General features: G+C 33.9%; 1 protein-coding gene across 8 annotated transcripts in view; it reads right to left on the reverse strand.

Moving 5' to 3' along the window:
* The window catches only part of LOC307187471 (uncharacterized protein), a 1,029,543-nt gene that overhangs the window by 352,505 nt on the left and 655,736 nt on the right, over nt 1-21,302 (reverse strand). The window contains exon 6 of one of the 8 annotated variants that reach the window (XM_079923576.1): nt 9,506-9,545. The exons of the other annotated variants lie outside the window; for them this stretch is intronic. The gene's annotated coding sequence lies outside the window, so the exon portion shown is untranslated. The remainder of the gene's footprint in view (nt 1-9,505; nt 9,546-21,302) is intronic. 8 annotated transcript variants of the gene reach the window in all.

The following is a 21,302-nucleotide window of genomic DNA, read 5'->3' on the forward strand; positions in this document are numbered from 1 at the left end:
GACAGAGAGAGAGAGATGGAGAGAGAGAATGTTAGCACATTAAGTTGCAAAAGGGCTCTTTTTCAACTCTGAAAAATGCACACTTAAAAAAATTTTCAACAATTTTCATGGTAAGAAGAATGAAATCTGATAAGAGAATAACAGTATGGGAATATATCTCATTTAAGTCATTGAAAATGTTAACATCAGAGAATAAAAGAAATTTAACAAATAGCAAGATAAATTTTAAGAGCAACAAGCAAATGGGAAATCAAAAGAAATATACAATCTTGAAATTATTTACTAAAATACTGTAAACAATGTAAAAATTTTTAAATAATTTAAAACAGATTTTCAACTGTAGAAACTATTATAAAAATTTACTCACCTCCCTCAAAAAAGCTCAATGAAAGGAAAAAACAGAGTTAAGAGCCAAAAACACCCAAATCTGGCATCTGAAAAACATAGTTTAATAAATACGATAGTCTTCTTGTAAGGCCAATGTGCGTGTGTGTGTGTGTGTGTGTGTGTGTGTGTGTGCGCGTAAGAGAGAGGAGAGAGGGAGGGAGAGAGGGAGGGATGGAAGAAGAGATAATATTAGGAATACACACCAAAATGTCACATAAAGAAATTAATAGTCAAAAGAATATCAAAAATAATTGAATATCACTTGATGGCAATACCAGATTTATGCCCAAACTCGGCCTTTTGAAATTGCACCAACAGTGCCAGTCTCATATATTTCCTTTTGTTACAGATAGTTCCATAGCCCACAAGATTTTAGCCCATCAAGTATGGCTTAAAGTGATGCAGTCATCTTGTTACTTGCCAAAATGTCTGAATAACAGCTTACTCATTAGTAAGTTTTCATTAAGTATTAGGTGATGAATTAATGAATATATTAATGGCATTATATTGAATTTAAAGAAACAAAAGCCAAATGTATCTAACTTGTAGGCATAAGAATATTAGGACAAACTTTGATGCAAATATTTGGTCCAGAAATATAGATTTTGAATTCATCAATACAGTGTGAAAGAGTCTTGTGGATAAAACCTGAGCTAAATGCAATTTCTACTTTTGAACAGTATTAAATGCTATTTATATTATATGCATAAGATCAAAATAATTTGAGATGACCATTTAGAGGTTATTTGCTTCTTAAAATCATATTTATCAAAATTGGTTATGATCAAATACCCACAATACTGATAAAATGTATAGTGCTTCTCACCCAGCATGAAACTATCAAGGAAATGATTATATGAAACAGTACATTTCTTTTAATAGCTTTATTCACATCTGATTATGAGAAGATTTTCTACAGATCCTTTGAGAAATGTCTGAAAGCATTTCACTTGCTTTACCACTCTTCCCTACAGCCTTAGTCCAACCTTAAAATAAAACTGGAGAACATATATCCTGTAATAACATCATGAAAAATCATTCTCTAAAGCTCTTATATATGTTTTTTAAAATTTTTATTGGGGTATAGTTGATATACAATGTTGTGTTAGTTTCAGGTGTACAGCAAACTGAATCTGTTATACAAATACATATATCCACTCTTTTTTATATACTCTTCCCATATAGGCTATTAGAGTATTGAGTAGAGTCCCCTGTGCTATACAGTAGGTCCTTATTACTTATCTATTTTATATATAGCAGTGGGTATGTGTCAATCCCAATCTTCCAATTTATCTCTGCTCTCCCCTTTACCCCCCGGTAACCATCGGTTATTTTCTACATCTGTAACTCTATTTCATATTGTAGATAAGTTCATTTGTAACCTTTTTTTTTAGATTCCACATGTAAGTGATATCATATGATATTTGTCTTTCTCTGTCTGACTTACTTTAAAACTCTTATACTTGTTAAATGAATGTGCAGCTCTTGAGCCTGCCTGCAAGAAAAACACTGTAAAAATGCATCTGTGGACAAGATGGAAGGGTAAGATAAAGAAAGAACACTTCTCTGTCTACCAATAGATTGTAGTGGAAAACAAGTGAGAAGAGGAAAAAGTGATTTTATCTGGAAAAGTGATACAGGTACTATTTTGAACAATGTGAATCACATATTAGTCAAGTACCAAAGAATAAGTTTATTTTTACTATGTTATGATAAAGCAGCATAGAGCTTGATAATATACAATACAGACATATAATAATATATGATAATAATGTATAATAGTATGTATTACCACAATTGTATTTCCCTTAATCTACACTTTTAGTGTAGTACATTTTAGTACATTTTTATATTATAGAAAGGTATAAAATGTAGGATCTCTGAATATGAATACTTTCTAGTGATTATATTTAAGTCATCCAAATATAGTCATTTTCTTTGGCAAAAACTACTTTTTACATGAAGGGAAAATTGGATGTGCCTGTGTTCCTGTTAAGAATTAGCCACTCATTTGAAAAAACACTATGGTTCATCTCTGTTTTATATTTTTGTTTGTGTAAGGTTGTCTATTTTCTCAAGTGTAGGGATATATATTTGCTTAAATGCAGGAATTTTTTATGGCACTAAAAGCAATGAATGAAAGCACTTTCATTCATTTTTCCTATGATTACAAAAATGCTGTGACATAAAAGAAACACAAACACTCAGTATGTATCCTTTTAAATTGAAATATATACCAAAGAAATAAGAATATTACACAAAATTTATTTCACCACAAAAGTTAACATCCTTATTTGTTTAAAAAAATGAAAAGAGATGGAAGGAGGGACGAGGAGACAGAGAGAGAGAGAGACAGAGACAGACAGAGACACAGAGGATGAGAAAGAAAGAGAGAAAGAAAGTGTTTGGCATTAAATTGAAAACATAGACCAGAAAGAAAGATAAGACTCCAATAATACTAAAAAGACACAGAGAATTGAATCTGCTATAAATGATTTATGCTCCAGGATCATGAGGTTAAAAGGCAAAAGCTTTAATGCTCACCCATGCGAGAATGTCGTCACTGGCCTAGATAAAGAATTTGACAGTAATAAGATTTTAAAAGTGGATATTTTCTGGTAGCATTGTCTGCCATAATAAATAGAGGTCATAAAGCTTTGGTCTAAACATATTCAGGGGGGATTAATACTGCAAGCAGATCATTCATCTGAGCTTTGAAAATGTACTTATAAGCCAATTTAATAAATGGATAATGACATAAAGACTATTTGTGAGTCTTAGGGAAACGTATGTCTCTTCTGAGATTTTTTTTATTTCACTATAATTCTTGTAGTGGATAATTTTTTTATTGCAAATTTGAACAAAGCTATGCCTCTTTTAGACTCAAAAATATATAAATCACTTATATTAACCACAAAAACAGAAATGTCACCACCACCACCATTAATTCATACACATCCAAAAAAGTGCTGAGAAAAGTGAACCAAATAATAGAATTGGATTTATTTTTTAAAAGATAATTTGAATTTTAATGAATTGCTCATTTAAAAAATTGATTCATCTAGGGGCTTCCCTGGTGGCGCAGTGGTTGAGAGTCCGCCTGCCGATGCAGGGGACACGGGTTCGTGCCCCGGTCCGGGAAAATCCCACATGCCGCGCAGCGGCTGAGCCTGTGAGCCATGCCGCTGAGCCTGCGCGTCCGGAGCCTGTGCTCCACAACGGGAGAGGCCACGGCAGTGAGCGGCTCGCGTATCGGAAAAGAAAAAAAAAAAAAAATAGATTCATCTTCTATGAGTTCACCTTTACAGAGATTGTTTATCTATGATATTTGACAAATAATCCCACTCATTTAAGAAACATATCAACTTTAAAGACAAGTCAATTTGTTTCAAGGGATGTGAGTTAATGATTAAGAAAAATGAATTGAGTTTATCTGGACCACAATGCAAATATCTGACATTCATTTAGTACAGAAACAAAATTAAAGTTTCCCTTTGAGTTCTTTTTTTTTTAATTTGAATTCTATTTAAATTTCTTATACAGCAGGTTCTTAATTAGTTATCTATTTTACACATATTAGTATATATATATGTCAATCCCAATCTCCCAATTCATCCCACCACCACCCCACCTCCTCCACTTTCCCCACTTGGTGTCCATATGTTTTTTCTCTACATCTGTGTCTCTATTTCTGCCTTGCAAACTGGTCCATCTGTACCATTTTTCTAGATCCCACATATATGCGTTAATATACAATATTTGTTCTAGTATTAATGTTCAACTAACAAACTAGCTGTATGTTTATAACTATGCTTTGTTCTCAATTAATTCACAGCATTTAGATGATTTTAATAATTTCCTTGCCTATAAAGATACAGTTGTCCAATACATTAACATATAACATTCTTTAAAAAGATTGTACAGGAAAATTTAAATGCTTTAGAAGCATGTCCTTGTCACTGATTCACAGATGAGCCTATTATTTTATTTCCTTTAGACATTGGTAGGTAGGAGAGATATAGTTCTTAGAACGGATATGTATGTGTGTCTGTGTTTGTGTGTGCTTGCTCATGAAATTATAAGGAATTTGGAATTTGTATGATACAAGAAGAACATAGTATCACCACTAACAAGATACAAAAAAACTTATATTACAGTTTTAACACATATGCCATATTCCAAAGAATTCCATATACACAATTTCCCTTTTTAAACTAAAATCATAAATCATCAATATTTTACCTTTTTGGTGGCTGCAACATGTTATTTATCATTTCACTGTACCCGTATTTAATTAAATACTCTACTATTCTTTCCTCCATTGGATGGTTTTGGGAATTCAACTTGAATAGAGAACATATCTTTGTAACAGGAAGATTTGACATAGTTTTTTAATCTCTCAAATATAGGTGATATATATATATATATATATATATATATATATTTTTTTTTTTTTTTTTTTTTTTTTTTTGTGGTACGCAGGCCTCTCACTGTTGTGGCCTCTCCCATTGCAGAGCACAGGCTCCAGACGCACAGGCCCAGTGGCCATGGCTCACGGGCCCAGCCACTCTGCGGCATGTGGGATCTTCCCAGACTGGGGCACGAACCCGTGTCCCCTGCATCAGCAGGCGGACTCTCAACCACTGTGCCACCAGGGAAGCCCTAGGTGATATTTTTTGAGAGTCAGATGAAAAACTGATATCCTCCTCTGTAAGACAGATCTGTCTATGAGACTTTATATACTAAAATAAACTAAATCTTTACCACAAGTAATCATTAGGAACCACAACAGTTATTCTATTCACTTCATGTTTACACATTCGTTAAGTACTCACAAGAATCATATGGAGTGACTACAATTATTTACCCAGTTTTATAGACAAGAAAACCGAGGCAACGTTGTTGGTAACTACCAAAGCTAAGCTTAGTAAGCAGTTGAGACAGGATTTCAACCCATCCCACCTAACTCTGGACCCAAACTCTTAATTGCTACCTAATTATAGTGTAATTTCATTTAAAAGCCATGGTATGAAGACATTTTAGTCTTAGAGTGTTCTTGGATATTATTAAAACTGATATTGGTGAGCATACTGCTCCTTAAGAGAGCTTTGAAAATGTTGCTTCCTTTCTGCAGTCCCTGGTGTCCAACAATCATTTGAATTTTGTTTCTCTTTGCAGATTATATCCTTCCCTCTCTCTTTAAAATGTTTTAATATTTGTCTTTATTACTGATATTTTGAAATTTTATTAATATAACTGTAGATGTGAGCCCTTTACTCATTTCTGCTCACCATTTGGCAGGTCATTTCCTTAGTTTGGGGGAATTTTCTGTTAGTGATTATTCCACTATCATCTCTCTTGGCTCTCATCCTCTCTGCTCTCCCCTAATGGAACTCCTATCCAAGTTGGAACTTCCCAATCCCCCTCCTTAATACTTAATTTTTTCACAGTATTAGACTTTTACATTCACTTTTCCTTGTGCTAAGTTCCTAGAGAAATGATTTATTTGAGAAGTCCTTGTAACAACTTTAAGCCTATACACATCTGTTTGTCATTTGCATAGTTCTTTGTATGTTCATTCAGTTGTTTCAAATAATGATCTTCTGAATTCCCAAGGTCTTAAATTAGTTGATATCCATAAAGAAATGTGTCAACTATGTTTTGCCATAAGTATGTGATATCCTCTTTTAAAATTCTGAAGTTAAGCATTATATTTATTTTAAAGAATTAGGAAGATTACTCTATTACTTCTAATTAATCAAGTGTCAATGTTTTTAATGATTGTTTGATGACCTTTTTCCATTATGTTGTTTCCCTAATATATTCAATATTTTTTTTTCCTGTTTGAACTTTAGGGTTTTGCTTTTTTAAAAAATTATTTATTTATTTATCTATTTATTTAATGGAAGTATAGTTTATTTACAATGCTGTGCCAATCTCTGCTGTGCAGCAAAGTGACTCAGTTCTACACATACATTCTTTTTTTAATATTCTTTTCCATTATGGTTTATCATATATTCAATATTTTTGATTGTGCAGTCAGTCACTTTTCAGTTGCAATTTCTTGTTAGACATTGTTGTTTCTTTTTTTAGGGAAGCCTGCTTCTGAGAAGAGGTGCAGAAATATCTGTATTGTAATTTTATGCTTCACTATTTATAAAGGTGGGAATGGAGCAGAACCTGCCTTTTTATGTGTTATTATACTGGCTGGTTTTCTGAGGGTAGTGCTCTGTTTATCTTCTGGTTTTTTTCTTTTTCTTTAATTTCACTGACATTTGTGTGTTACTAGTAGAGGTAATTTTTATTGTCGGGAGATTATTCTCCAGAAATCTCTAACTTTCTACAATCTAGGCATCAACAGCCCATTTGCTTTATGACTATCTTTTTAAGAATGTTTGTATAAACAGACATCTCTGGGAAAATGGAGAAGTGACTCCTTCTGGAGGAGGTTTATTTACAGTCTCAAGTATTGGAGATGGAGACATCCTCCTTACCTGTCATATACTAGGGTAATAAGAAAACTTCTCTCCCTTCCTTAGAGAGATTTGCTTACGACTCAGGGCCTTTCTTTCTCCAGAAAGACAGATGCCCAAATTTGCCAGTAACACTTGTATAAGATAAGGGTCTTATGACTCCTGGGCCCCTCTTCTGTAACATATTTCCACTATATGAGCAGGCAACACTGGTCTCTCTGGGAATTGGGGCTCAGGAAACTAGCACCAATATGTTACTACTTCTGTGAGAAATGAACTATCTAAATTCATTTGAATCAGTTTCTTACCAGCTGAATCTTTGGAAGTGTGGCAAGCCAAAGTAATAGCTGCCAACATGTTAATGCCTGAGAGCTGCTTAACCCCTTTATTTTGTAAAATCTCCATCCCCACTTGGGTATTTCTGATGTTTCCTCATGACTGGATTCAGGTTATACATTTTTGGTAGGAATGTGGTATAAGTAATATTGTGTCATTCTCAGCACCAAAACAAGAAGCATGTGAAGTTAGTTGGTACTATCATTGGTGATGTTAATTTTGATCACTTAAGATGGTATTTGACAGGTTTACCACTCTGAGGTTATTGTTTTTTTAAATTGTAATTAATATGTGGGGAGAAGTTTTGATTGTATGTAAATATTCTGTTCCTTACTAGTTTTAGTATCCATCAATGATTCTTTACTGAATTAATTATTACTATGATGACAGGAAAATGGTGATTTTCTATTCTTGTAATTCTTTTTATATGAATGAGTGGGCATCCTACTGTAAGGAAGAGCTTTTACTTTTTATATATGTATATGCTATCAATAGGGCCTTATGGATCCTCATTTTATTCAGTGATGTATAGACTGTTGCTGTCATTATTTTAATATCCTAAATTTGGCCAGTGGTGGTCTCTCGGGCTCTTTTTGCTTGTTCTTTTCTTACTATTTTGTTTTTGTTTTGTTTTAGCACTTAATTTATGGAAAATGAATTTTTAAGCTTTGTCTCAGCCCTAAAATTACTTCCCCAAGGTGTTCTAGATCCTTTAAATGGAAAATAATACTTAGAAATCAATATATGGGTGCTGGGTTTGCTCATTGCTACTGACATATTATTGCCTATAGGCATTTCAGGAGGCAGAGACACTGCATAAATTCGAGATAAATTACAGGATATTCTGAGATTTGTTTCAAAACAATGCAACTGAAAAGAGGGAGAACAAAATGAGTCATAATCATTGAAGGTAGTTGATGAATAACTGGGGTTCATTACACTATTTTATTTTTGTAAATGAAAAATTCCTTAATAGCACAAATCAACAAAAACCCAAACTCAAAAAACAAAAACAAAATTTCTAGTACTAATGGTCTTTCCATTTGAAAAGCTATTCAAATGGATATGTAATTATTTGGCATTCAGTCACAATACCTAAAGTAAAAATAATTAATAAAAAAATAGCAAATTCCACAATAACTGTAAACAATTTCATTTCATGTAATTAATTTACTTTCTTATTTCCAAATTTTATTTCTAACTCCTGAAATTCCTCTAAGTGAGTCACCACTAATTACATTAAATTGTATATATTTAATGCTTTGGATTTTTCTTTTGTGTACAGTTTAAATAGGTGTTTAAATTCTGGATCTTATATAAAACTTTGTAAACTAATCACATAGCTATATTCTTCTCCATCTGCATTTGGGACCTGTCTCCCACCACCAAGTAACTACTTTTCTTCATCATTACATGCTTTTTTACTTCTGTGATATCTAGGATACAAACATGGCCCCTATTCTCAAGTGTCTCAGGTGCCCTCAAGGCATTATTCTCTGTTTCGTCTCAATGTCTCCCTGTCTTATGGATTATATAATGGCTCACATCTAACAAACATTTCCTACAGGGAAAAAAAGACCCTATTCTCTTAACTCTTTCTATATTTTTAATACCAGGAAAGCACTCTAATTAGCTCAGTCTTTGTCAAATGTCCAAATTTGCTGTTGGATGTCAGGAAACTATGCTTGGCCATCCCCTCTAGAATCAAATGATTCTAAGTGAGTTATTTGGAGCTAAGAAAAAAAAAATTGTATGTCCTAGGAAAAGATGATAGAAAAAATTACTGGGGATATAAGAAAAAAATTGATGCCTGCTGTCTTATTCTTTTCAATCAGCAATATGTTGTGGATCAATTTATATGCTTAACTTATCTCTATAAAACCTCTGTTTTATAAAAAGAATTATGAATTCATTATATTTTATTTAATTCTATTCCCCTTTAATGGACATTTTGTTCCTAAATTCTATAATCATTTTCAGTAAAAATATCACTGGGAATTTAAAATTAAGAATTATAAATTCTAGAATTTTTCAGTTAATTTAAGATAGAGTTTTCAGTCATTTTCATCATCATATTAAATGACGATTACTGGAAAATGATTACAATTATATAATAGATTAGTTAATAAACACATATTAATGTAGTTTTTCTTAATGCAGTCATATAAAAAGAAAATAAACATTTATCGAACAAAGAGTCCCTTTGTTGAATACCTTTTCCTTATAAATAATATACTAATAAATCTATAAAAGAAAAGATTATTGGGTTATGACTGAGATACATTTGCAAAGCAATAGCAGAAGCCTACTTGCAGTTAGCTGGAGTGTGCTCCAATACATAGCTTCTTCCTGAAACACAGTACACAAACATTACCTTTGTTGTCTAATGGAGAAAAATGTAAAAATCACTGAGAAAAAGAACACCATATGAACTGATGAGGATGGAAAATTAGTAATGCTACAACTACAGAAAATGTTGGTTTTAGGGTCTTTTAGGCTTTAGAGAATATGGTAATTTCTATCATAATTCTGATATCTGTCCTGTTTATACTGTCGTTTTAAATATATTTTTTCCATTGGTTTGTTGGAGGGCAAGACTCCCCTGCATCTGATTTCTTATTTTTCCCCCAAATTAAATTAAACACAAATATTATGTAGTATTTTAACTAACATCAAAATGCAGTTAGTACCTGTGTACATATATCATAAGCTCAGTTCTGATTTAAATAAGATTTCTTTTCCTTTTTTCCATTTTTTTCTTTTTAAAATAATGTTTCTGTGTATGTATTGTTTTAAGTACTGAAAATGTAAAACATGTTAGAAGATATCTTCTCATTTTATCAAAAATGTTTCTTCTTTGGCTATCTTTTTTTGTGTATTACCACATGGCTGTCCATTACTTTATGCCTCAGTTCATAAAGAATCATTCTGCCTTTGAAACCACATCTTGATAAGAAAGAATCATCTAGCCACGGCATATTCCTAAGCATCTGGTTTGGGAAAATAGAACACATAGTCTAAGCATCTCTACACATCTGTATGAAACACAGTGGAGCTAGTTTCATTTGTTTGTTTCCTTTATATAGTTTAGAAAATGAAAGCTGATGCATTTGAGGCTTACAATAATGATAGCAAATATTCCAAAGGCTTTCATATGCAAAATATTTTAATTGCCAAAGACTTGGAATAAATCTTGGCTCACTTGCATTGAAATTTCTCTTCTTGGGACTTTTGCTTCATTTTTCACAATTTGTATTATTAGTACTTTGTCAAATTTTGCATAAGATTTCTTTCTCTTGATCCCCTGAACAGAAGACAAAAAAAACTCTGGCTCACACTGAAACTGAATTTCATAATTAAGGTTCAGGCTATAGTAATGTTTTTAGAAATTTTACATACTAACTGATAAATCAGCAAATCAACTCTATTCCATTTTGAAGCACTAGGCTTCTGAAACTCTTAAGAAATTGTGATGGTGATATAAAACCTCAAGAGATGTAAGATTTAATTGAAACATTTCTCTCAGAAAAAATATTATTATGATAGCATCAATTGCTATGAACTCAAATGCTGGTGATTTCTAGTATTTGTGTTCTCCTTCTACTTAAGAGAGTTGAAATAGATCAGCTTTTTCAGTCTCATTTACAATTCAGTGAGGTCATGAGACCTATTTCTGGCCAGTATAAGGTAATCAGAAATAATGTCTATAATAAAAAGGCCCAGCTCATTAAAAAAATCATATCTGATTCTGTCTCTATCTTTTCCCATCTCCCAGCAGTTGAGGTAGAGGCACCAGCAGGGGATTCTCAGGCTCCATGGGATGACAATGCCACAAGAGGAAAGGCACCATAGTCCCTGAGATTCCTTGCATATTACTAAGTAAAAAATAAATATATATGTTAAATTTCACTTTGATTTTGGGGTTTGATAGCAATTATCCTATTCTGACTGCCTCTTCAGGACTACCTTGACTATTTTTGGTCCTTTAAATCTCCATAAAATTTTTTTGGAATCAGCTAGTGAATTGTCACATACACATGCACACGTGTATACACACACACAAAACACCTTCTAGGATTGGAATTGCAATTGTCTTGAATCTATTTATAGGTTAATTTTAGGACAATTTACAGCCCCACAATATTAGTACTTCTCACCCAAGGCCATCACATATCCCTTTATTAAGTTCTAGTTATTTTTTCAATATTGCAGTATAGTTTTCTATGTAGATGTACTTTTTTTGTTTGATATATTCCTAGGTATTTGATCATTTTGGTATTTCTAAATTATGTTTTTTTTGAAATTTCTCTGTTTTATTGTTCATTGCTAGTGTATAGAAAAAACAATATTATTTTTAATGTTTTGAGGCATAACATACAGAAAAGTTCACTGATCTTAAATGTACAGCTTGTTGAAATGTTGCATATGTATACAGTAATGTAACCAACATAGAGATCAAGATAAAGAACTTTTCCAGAAGCCAGTAAGCTCTTTTATGTACCTTCCCAGTAAGGAACCATGAGATAACCCCTATTCTAACTTCTACCACCTTAGATTATGTACGTATATTTTAAATTTCAATAAAGGGAATCATATACTATGTACTCTTTCTGTTTCTGGCTTCTTGTGCTCAATATAAAGTTTGTGGTTTATCCATATTGTCGCATATAAAAATAGTTTATTCAATTTCGTTGCTGTATATGATTACGTGAATATACTTCAATTTACTTATATATTCTCATGTTAACGAACATTTGGATCATTTCCAATTTTTGTCAATTAGGGGAAAAAACACTATTAACATATCTGTATGAATTCTGGTTCAAGATGGCGACATAGGGTGAACCCGAACTAACCTCTTCCCACGGACACACCAAATCTACAGTTACATATGGAAAAGTTCCTCTGAAAAAAATCTAAAAACTGGTGAAGTAACCTCTTTACATCTGGCAAATGAGAGAGAAACCACACAGAAGCCATAGAAATAACTGAGACACGATCTCATTGTAAACTCCACCCCCAGTGCAGCAACCCATAATCGGGAGGAAACTCACAAACCCAGAACTTTCTCCTAAGGAGTTAAGGGTTTATACCCCACACTGGGGACCCCAACTTTTAAGAGCAGCACCTGAGAGATGAGCCCAGAGCATCTGGCTTTGAAGATCAATGAGATTCACATCCATGAGAATTGCAGGGCTGTGGTGAACTGAGAAATGACTCTTAAAAGGCTCGTGCTCTTGGACTCCACAGCCCAAAGGCCCACTGCAGAAACAGCCCTTTGAAAAGCATCCAGACTTTATGTGAAAAAAAATTCACTTGCTAATTTTAACGTGTTGGTCTGAGGGGAAAGGGCCTGCTGGGATACTCTCCAGGGACAAAGGCTCAGAAGCCATCTTCCTGATCTCTCTCCCCCCCGTTGTTAAAGCTGGCAGATGCCATCTTTTTTTCTCCTTCTTTCCTAGTAGGTGCCATGTTTATGCTCTAGCCACAGGCACCATCTTTTACACTTGCCCTCTGTCTTGCTAAAGCCTGCAGATGCCATCTTTTTAAAAATTGTTTTCCTTTTCTCTTTTCCCTATTTTCTTTACTTTTTCTTTTCTTTTTTCAGGCAGTGCCATCTTTGCACTCCCCCTTTGCTATACTTGAGAGTGAGAGTTTTTCCCAGAGGGGAGCTTGTACACATATCTCGTACCACAGTGTTTACATCTGGTGACCCAGTTTTTGAGGCTTCCACCCAGGGGATGCTTCTTGATTGCTCATTTATAATGTCCCTCAGCATCTCTTCATAGGTCTCTGATACCTAAAAACCTACATGCCTCTCATTGGGCCCTGCCTCCCAAGTCTGACACTTGAACCTAAATATAGAGGAGGTATTGCTATGGTCAATGAAACATAGAGCGCTACGTTCTTCTCAGTTGGGTCAACACTCTGTGAAAAACCTCTTATTTGGACACATCTTAAATTAAGCACTATAAAAATAGCTACAATTTATTGAGAGTTTGCTGTATACCTGACATTTAGCTAAGCCTTGTAATACATTATCTTATTTAATACCCACAATAATTGTATTAGGTACAATTATGTGATATGCTATATATGATGAAATTATGGCCCCAAAATAGTTCTATAACATGCTCAAAGTCATGCAAAACAGAAATGGGGGAGACAAGTCTAAATTCCCTTTTGATTCAGAACCTGCACTCTCAGTCATGATGTTGCTTCTCTCACAGAACTGACTGTATATCAACATTTGAGCTATTCTTCCCTAATATGCCTGCTCAGTTTCTCATCCTAATAGTCTTGTTAGGATACCCAACCATTCTCTTAGACATCCTAAGATATATAAGAATCCCAGTAGTTAGCAGAATGTAAGCTCAAAAAATGTAAATTATAATTTTCACAAAATTTAGAGATGCCCCTAAAGAATTGGAAATATTCCATGTTGTCAGCAAACTGGGGCTCATGGTTGAAGGATATTTCAAAAGAGCCAATTACATTCAGTGAATTTTGGTGATAAATGATTTAACACATCAGGTTTGGCAGGTTAAAAATATTATTTTTTCTAGAATTTTAGATACTCCAAAAACTCCATGTGAGCAGAACACATTTAATTAAAACAAAACATTTCACACTCAATAGCTAGACATAATGAAGAATTACAAACCATGTTATTTCTTTCCTCTTGAATCAATTTTTTAAATGGTAATATTACATGACTAAAACCTAATTTTATGATCTATATATTTTCTAAAATAAAGAAAAACAAAAATATGGAGAAATGCCATATATAACACAATGTAGAAATGCCAAGTAATATATGTACAGTCACATTTATATTATTTAGGTAATGGGATTGAATCCAACCACAATATTTTGTACCATGCTCTTTAAAAGCATTTTTATTGTGAAATATGACAGAGAAAATTGCATAAAATATAAATCATTGTGAGGTAAGTTCCCTGTAATTCTCAAATAATTTAAAAAAAAATGTATTTCAGAAGCCTTCATATGACTTCCTGATCATAACTTCCTCTAACCTTTGTAGTCACTAACCTTTGAGGAATTTACTTCCTTATTTTTCCTGTTTTATTAGTATCCAAACAAAGTTTGGATTTTGTTTAAATGTAATCACATTTAAATGTAATCAGTGCATATACTCTGTTGTGTCTTTCAACAGTATGTCCTTTAGATTCTTATCAGCTTTTTGCTTACTTATACAATTCTTTCATTTTCATGACTGTACAGTTTTCCATAACATCAATATATCATGATTTGTTCATATACTCTATAATTATTTGTGTTGTTTCCAGCTTTGATGAGTTACAAACAGTGTTATCATAATCCTTGTGCGTGTTTATGAATAAGCTTCCATTCTTATGGAATATATACCCAAGCATGGGACTGTTGAGTTACAGGTTACGTTTGTTTTTTGCTTTACTAGATACTGCCCATCCTTTTCCCAATGTATTCAATAGTTCCTACAATTACATATTGGCATTACACAAGAATTCCAGTTGCTCCATATTCTCCCAACATTTGTTCAGATTTTATAATTTCTTCAAATGTGCTGAATGTGTGATGCTATCTAACTGTGGTTTTAATTAGCATTTGCCTGATTCCTAACAAGATTGAACATATGTTCATCTTTATCAGGCATTTGGGTTTTTTTGTTGTTGTTGTGAAGTCACGTTTTATATTATTTATCAATATCTCTATCTTTTATTATTTACTGGTGAGTATTTTTTGTATATTCTAGATACAAAGTATTTGCCTGGTATGTTCATTTTAAAATCTTTTCCCACTCTGTGACTTGTCTTTATACTTTGTGTAGTCTCAGGAGGAAAGGAAACTAGGAGTTGCGTTACAAATAAGTCACTTTTGTGAAGTAATGATTATTTCTTTTAAAAAAACCTAAAATATAAAGAAAAGTATTAAAAGAATCAACTACATAAAAGTAAGAACTTCTGTCCATATAAAATTTGAAAGATGAAAGAAGGAAGGAAGCGAAAAGAAAGAAAGGAAGAAGGAAAGAAAGGAGGGAAAGAAGGAGGAAGGGGTAGAGGAAAGGAGGGGAAGGGAAGGGAAGGGAAGGGGAGGAAGGAAAGAAAGAAAAAAGAACAAAGCCATAAGTAGGGAGAAGGTATTATAAAGCATATACCTGATAAAATAAAATAAATACAGATAGATGATAGACAGTGTTAAAAGTCAATAATAGAAAATAAAAACAAAGATAGACAAAACACATGACTAAGAATATTTAGAGAAGAAGAGACACAAATGATTTATAAATGTGAATTGAACTTTTAGCCTTCATATATATGTTATAAGAAATACTGAAAAGAGCACAATGTCACTGGCTTCTTTTCCTTGCCTATTACACCCTTTTGTCCCAATACCCAGCCATATGAAGATAAGATGAGCCAAACATTAATTAATCAATTAATATAAAAACAGAAAGAAAAGGAAGTGAAAAGTCTCCAAAATACTAGAAGATAGGTTTTATCACTTTGTGTTTTCTCTATCAAAATACTGCAAAGGGGAGGTGAAACTTTCCTATATCATAACAGAAGTCCAAAAAGCCAGAATTCATCCAGAGGAAGTCAACAGATTCTTGGTGAGTTAGTAGTACCATAGTTATCCATAGAGTGAGATAGTAGGTTCCCAGTTGGTATGATTTAGTGACTCCTGAAAGTAAGATTACAAAACGCTGGTAATTGCAGCAATACTCTGCAGATCTCAACAGACTAGTATTAGAAACCAGGGAGCTGCAGACTCAATTGTGACAACATGTAAGATAAGCCATGAGCTTTCAAGAATTACTTGGAGGGTACCCTGTAGGGTGTTTTGAGTTTCAGCATCACTAAATAGGTACCAAGACCAGAATAATTAGGAGCCTCATCTTTATTGCCAAGCTGATGAAGCCTAGTGGACCAGCACTTTGGTATCCCACCAAGGATTGTTGAGAGGAGGGCGCATCTGCACTACAGACCAATCACAACTGGGAAATAACCAGGAATGCATCCTCATTCAGATAATTAGATTAGCTGAATTGTGCTGTAGCATACAGATGGACACTCACACAGGTTGTGCCAATCTTCATAATATAAACCAAAGAAAAAGGAAAGATGGTAACACTACTGTATTTTCTTACTGGTATTGGGGTTTCTAATGGTAGGATATAGACAAGGGAAAATAATTCTAAATGATGTATGATAGATAGATGATAGATAAATAGATACATAGATAGATAATCCCTTCTCCAGAATGTAGAGTATAATTCTTTCCCTTTGACTATGGGGTTGACTTAGTGACTCATTTCCAAAAAATACTGCATGGTAAATGAAAATTAGTAACTTTAGAGTTAAGAAACTTAGCAGACAACAACTTAACCGAGTTAGTTAATCAGGTTAATATCATCAGTGATAGGTGATGTTGATATCATATGCTCCATGATATAATGCCATTAGAAAGGCACTTCATCTCTGTAATATTCTTTCCAAAAACTCATGACCTTAGTCAAATCATGATAAAACATCAGAGAAACCTAAATTTAAGGACATTCTTTAAAATACCTGACCAGTATATGTCAAAGCTGTCAAGGTCATCAAAAACAAGGAAACCCTGAGAAACTATCTCAGATTAGAGTATGGAGATACGCTGAGCAAATGCAATGTGGTAATCTGGACTGGATGTTGGAACAGAAAAAGAACATTAGTAGAAAAACTGGTGGAATCTGAATAGAATCTGTAGTTTGATTAGTAGTATTGTACCAATGCTAATTTCTTAATTTTGGCAAATATACTATGGTTATGAAAGATATTAACATTGGGGAAGTTGAGTGAAGGTATACAGCAACTCTCTGTACTATCTTTGCAAGTGTTCTATAAATCTAAAATTATCTCACAGGTAGCATTTTATTTAAATTTTCTTTTTAAAACTAACTAATATAATGAAACAGGTGATGAAGTAAGTTCTATAGACCATAACTGAAGTCACCACAGACAAAAATCTGTTGGAGTTTTCAGAACGCATTATATTAGCACTTGGGAGAGAAAGTTTTTGAGTTTTGGTTAATATATGGCTCAGAGGAGATAGAAAATGATATTAAATTCTCTAAGGCCCTATATTAAGATCATCTATGATTACAACGTAGCTTATCCTCAGTGCCTTTGTCTGAAAACATAACATCACTTAAATAGGTTCTGTTCAACCTGATAGCTTTTGAATACATGTCATAGTTAAGAAAGAAAAAATCTTCCATGTTAGTGAAGTTATTGTATAAGATTGAACAGAAAAGGATAAATAACTAAATCTTCTGCAATGGGTTCAACTGTAGCAAGGGACAGCAAGGGCTACATAGATTGCAATGGTACCAAAGAAGTTCAGAGTTCATGTGTTACCATGGAGATATCCCCAATTCTCATCTTAGCAAGGTTAACTATAGAGGAAAAGTAGATGGATGGTCAGCCAAGAGTTGGAACCCAGTTAGAAGTCTTTTAATTGTTTGCTTTGACCCTGGTTCAGGAATTCAAGGACAGAATTATACCACTTGAAGTCTTCTGAAATAGGGATTGTCCTGGGGCCTCCCCAGGATGAAGATCTCATAGGAAAGAATAAAAACATAGACATGTTTTAGGAATCAGCATGTACAATTTTGCTTCCAGCATAAGTGAAGTGAGCATAAGCCAGTCAGATATAACCACCTGGTATTTTGAGGAAAATCATGGCATCAGTCAAGAAACACTGTCAAGATGACCAGAGCAACATTGCAGCCATGACATCGAAGAGTAATAAACACAAAGTAATCACTGACCTGCCAAACCCAGATGTGCTCCTGAAGCAAAGTTCAACACATCATGAAGCCGGAACACTCACAATAGTTACTAGTTGCAAAAGATAACAGCAAGAAAAACAGCCTCTAGTGATTTGATGCTAAGAATTGCCTCAGAGGACACCAGAAAGTAACAGAGTTGTGAGCTGCATGGTGGTTTTTTTGTTTGTTTTTTTGCGGTAAGCGGGCCTCTCACTGTTGTGGCCTCTCTCGTTGCGGAGCACAGGCCCCAGATGCGCAGGCTCAGCAGCCATGGCTCACGGGCCCAGCTGCTCAGCGGCACGTGGGACCTTCCCGGACCGGGGCACAAACCCGTGTCCCCTGCATCGGCAGGCGGACTCTCAACGACTGTGCCACCGGGGAAGCCCCTGATTAGACTTTTTAATACTCTTTTGATACAGAGATTCTTACTCTTGCCAGCTGCATCTGCTTGTGGGAATAGAACTTACTCTCCATACTGAAACTTGATAAAATAATGTTCTGTTCAACATCATATGGAACATTAGGCAATATCAATTTCCATTGCCTGACTCAGTATCACCAATTTCCACAGAAGCTTGCTGCCTTTCTCACCCCTAAATTAGAACAATGCCAAATTAAAATAACCTTGTTTCTTCACACTTGTGATTGGTATTGCTGACCCCTTGTTCAGAAGTTCAGTTCTGTAGTGCTAAAACCTAACTCTAGTCATTCTAGATTTCTCTTCATGTGCCTCACTAGCAAACCCATTTAGGTTGAACAGGAAATCACTGCACGGTTTATACTTTCTGATACGAATATCATCAAAAAACTTCAAATGTTTTCTTTATTTGATTGCGTATTTTTTTTTCTTCTTCATGTTTTTCTTTGTTGGATCTATTGTATATGTGCCACCTAAAATACTTTTCAGAAGTAGGTGATGTATAAAAAATGAGATAAATAAAATAGAGATAAAATTTGTTAAAGAGAGCAAATTTATAATAGCAGAATCTGGACTAGAATACATTTTGTTCTCGTCAGTCTCAGTTCTCTTTTCATTGTACTACACTGGTTCTTAAACCTTTAAGAAGAATTTTTATCATTAAAATAGTATCTTGTGATAGTCATTCTATGGAAAAAATACCATTTTAATTATTTTTAAACATATCCAGAGGCGCAGAATTCTAAGATGGTCCCTAGGATTCTGCACCTGGTGTGCACTTCCTGTAGCATTCCCTCTCTTTGAGTGCAAGTATGACCTGTGAATATGACAGATGGTTTCTCCTGTGATTAAGTTATCCTATATGACAAAGATGAGGGATTTTAAAGATGTAATTAACATCCCAAATCATTTGATTTTGTGTTAATCAAAAGGAAGATTACTCTGTGTGGGCCTGACTTAATCTGGTGAAAGTCCTTAAAATAGGACTTTCCAAAGTCCTATTCCAAAGACAGAGATTCTCCTGCTGGCTTTGATATAAGTGTGATGTTGTGAGAGTGACAGTAAAAGGCCTGGTGCTAAGAAATTGTGGGGTCCTCTAGGATCAGAAAGCATCCTGCAGTCATCCAGAAAGCAGAGACTTTATTGCCACAGTGACGAAAAACTGATTTCTGCCAACAACCTGAATAAACTTGGAAGACTTCTTCCAGCCTAAACCCTAATTGATATCCTAAGCAAGAAACTGAGATAATATGCACCTGGACTCACTCATGACCCACAGTAACTGTGAGATAATAAATATATAATGTTTTAAGCTACCAAGTCTGCAATAATTTATTATATAATATTATGAAACTAATACAGTACCTCTTTGAAAATATCCTACACATATTTCACTTATATCATAGAACCCATTGAAGATTCTTTGCAGGGCTAGAAGTATATCATCCTTAAACACTTTTTTAACATTTTAAAAGCTTCTGTAATTGTCACTGATTTTATAATATTTACATTTCTCCCTATCTCAAATTGGTTTTATTATGTCATATCTCTTATAGTTTGTTGGTAATTCAGATTTGAATAATACTTCCTACCAGTCTATTCATTATTGGTCTTGTGCTATTCTCAAAAACAGTGAAGGATCTGGAATTTTAGCTTACTTGTAAGCTAAGTTGCTAGCCTGCCATGATTTCATAGATTCTGGCAGAAAGCAGAGACTCTGGGGCAAGAGACAATGGATTTTATTATTTATAGCACAGCAGCAAGCATGAGTTTCATGTTTGCATCACTTACCCTCAACTCTCAAGTGTCCTATGTATGTTGCTCACAGAATGAGTCTGTGTCATAGCTGAGGAACTCTGATCTTTAGTTGGGCTGCTAGAAACCTGCCAGTCTTTTCCCAGTGAAAGACATTACATTTGTTATTTTTGAAAACATAACTGTTTTTTGCTTCTGAAGTAGACATTTTCTCTGTCTTCCAAAGCTTTTTGTTCTACAAACATTCTTGGAAGGACATTCCTGAACAAAACCTGAAATACCTCTTCTCAGAAGACATACAGAAATGTGAGAGATATGGAGAATTTTCTCTCATCAGCTACTAAGTTCTGTACTTGCCTTCTTAAAAAATTTTACTTTACAATGAAAATTTAGATTTTTAGTTACTTTAGTGAAGCATTTATAATTTTTGCCTATATTCTGCTGCTTTTTGAAATGCAACTCAATAATTTTAATATACTAAATTGACATTAAGATGCATCCATTTATATTTTCAGGTAATATTCTCTTTACATTCCAACCCTGGCTCACAGAGAATAGCATGTTCCCTCACTATTCCTTCTCTCCTTTTCATCTGTTTAACCTGAAGATCAGCTGAGTAAGTGGATAAAAAATCTGCTCTACAGGGCTGGCCAAGCCCAGAAGCTAAATCTGAGTAACAAGTTCTAGATTCAAGCTATGGAGAGAATGTACCTCAATGTAATAAAGGCCATATATGACAAGCCCACAGCTAACATCATACTCAATGGTAAAAAGCTAAAAGCATTTTCTCTAAGATCAGAAACAAGACAAAGATGCCCACTCTCACCACTTTTACTTAATATAGTATTGGAAGTCCTAGCCACAGGAATCAGACAAGCAAAAGAAATTTAAAAATCCAAATTGGAAAGGAAGAAGTAAAACTGCCACTGTTTGCAAATGACATGATACTATACATAGAAAATCCTAAAGACACCACTGAAAAACTACTAGAACTCATCAATGAATTCAGTAAAGTTTCAGGATACAAAATTAATATACAGAAAGCTGTTGCATTTCTATACACGAACAACAAATCAGAAAGAGAAATTAAGAAAGCAATCCAATTTACAGTTGCATCAAA

Source organism: Stenella coeruleoalba (genome assembly GCF_951394435.1).
Source record: "Stenella coeruleoalba genome assembly, chromosome: 6".
NCBI lineage: Eukaryota > Metazoa > Chordata > Mammalia > Artiodactyla > Delphinidae > Stenella > Stenella coeruleoalba.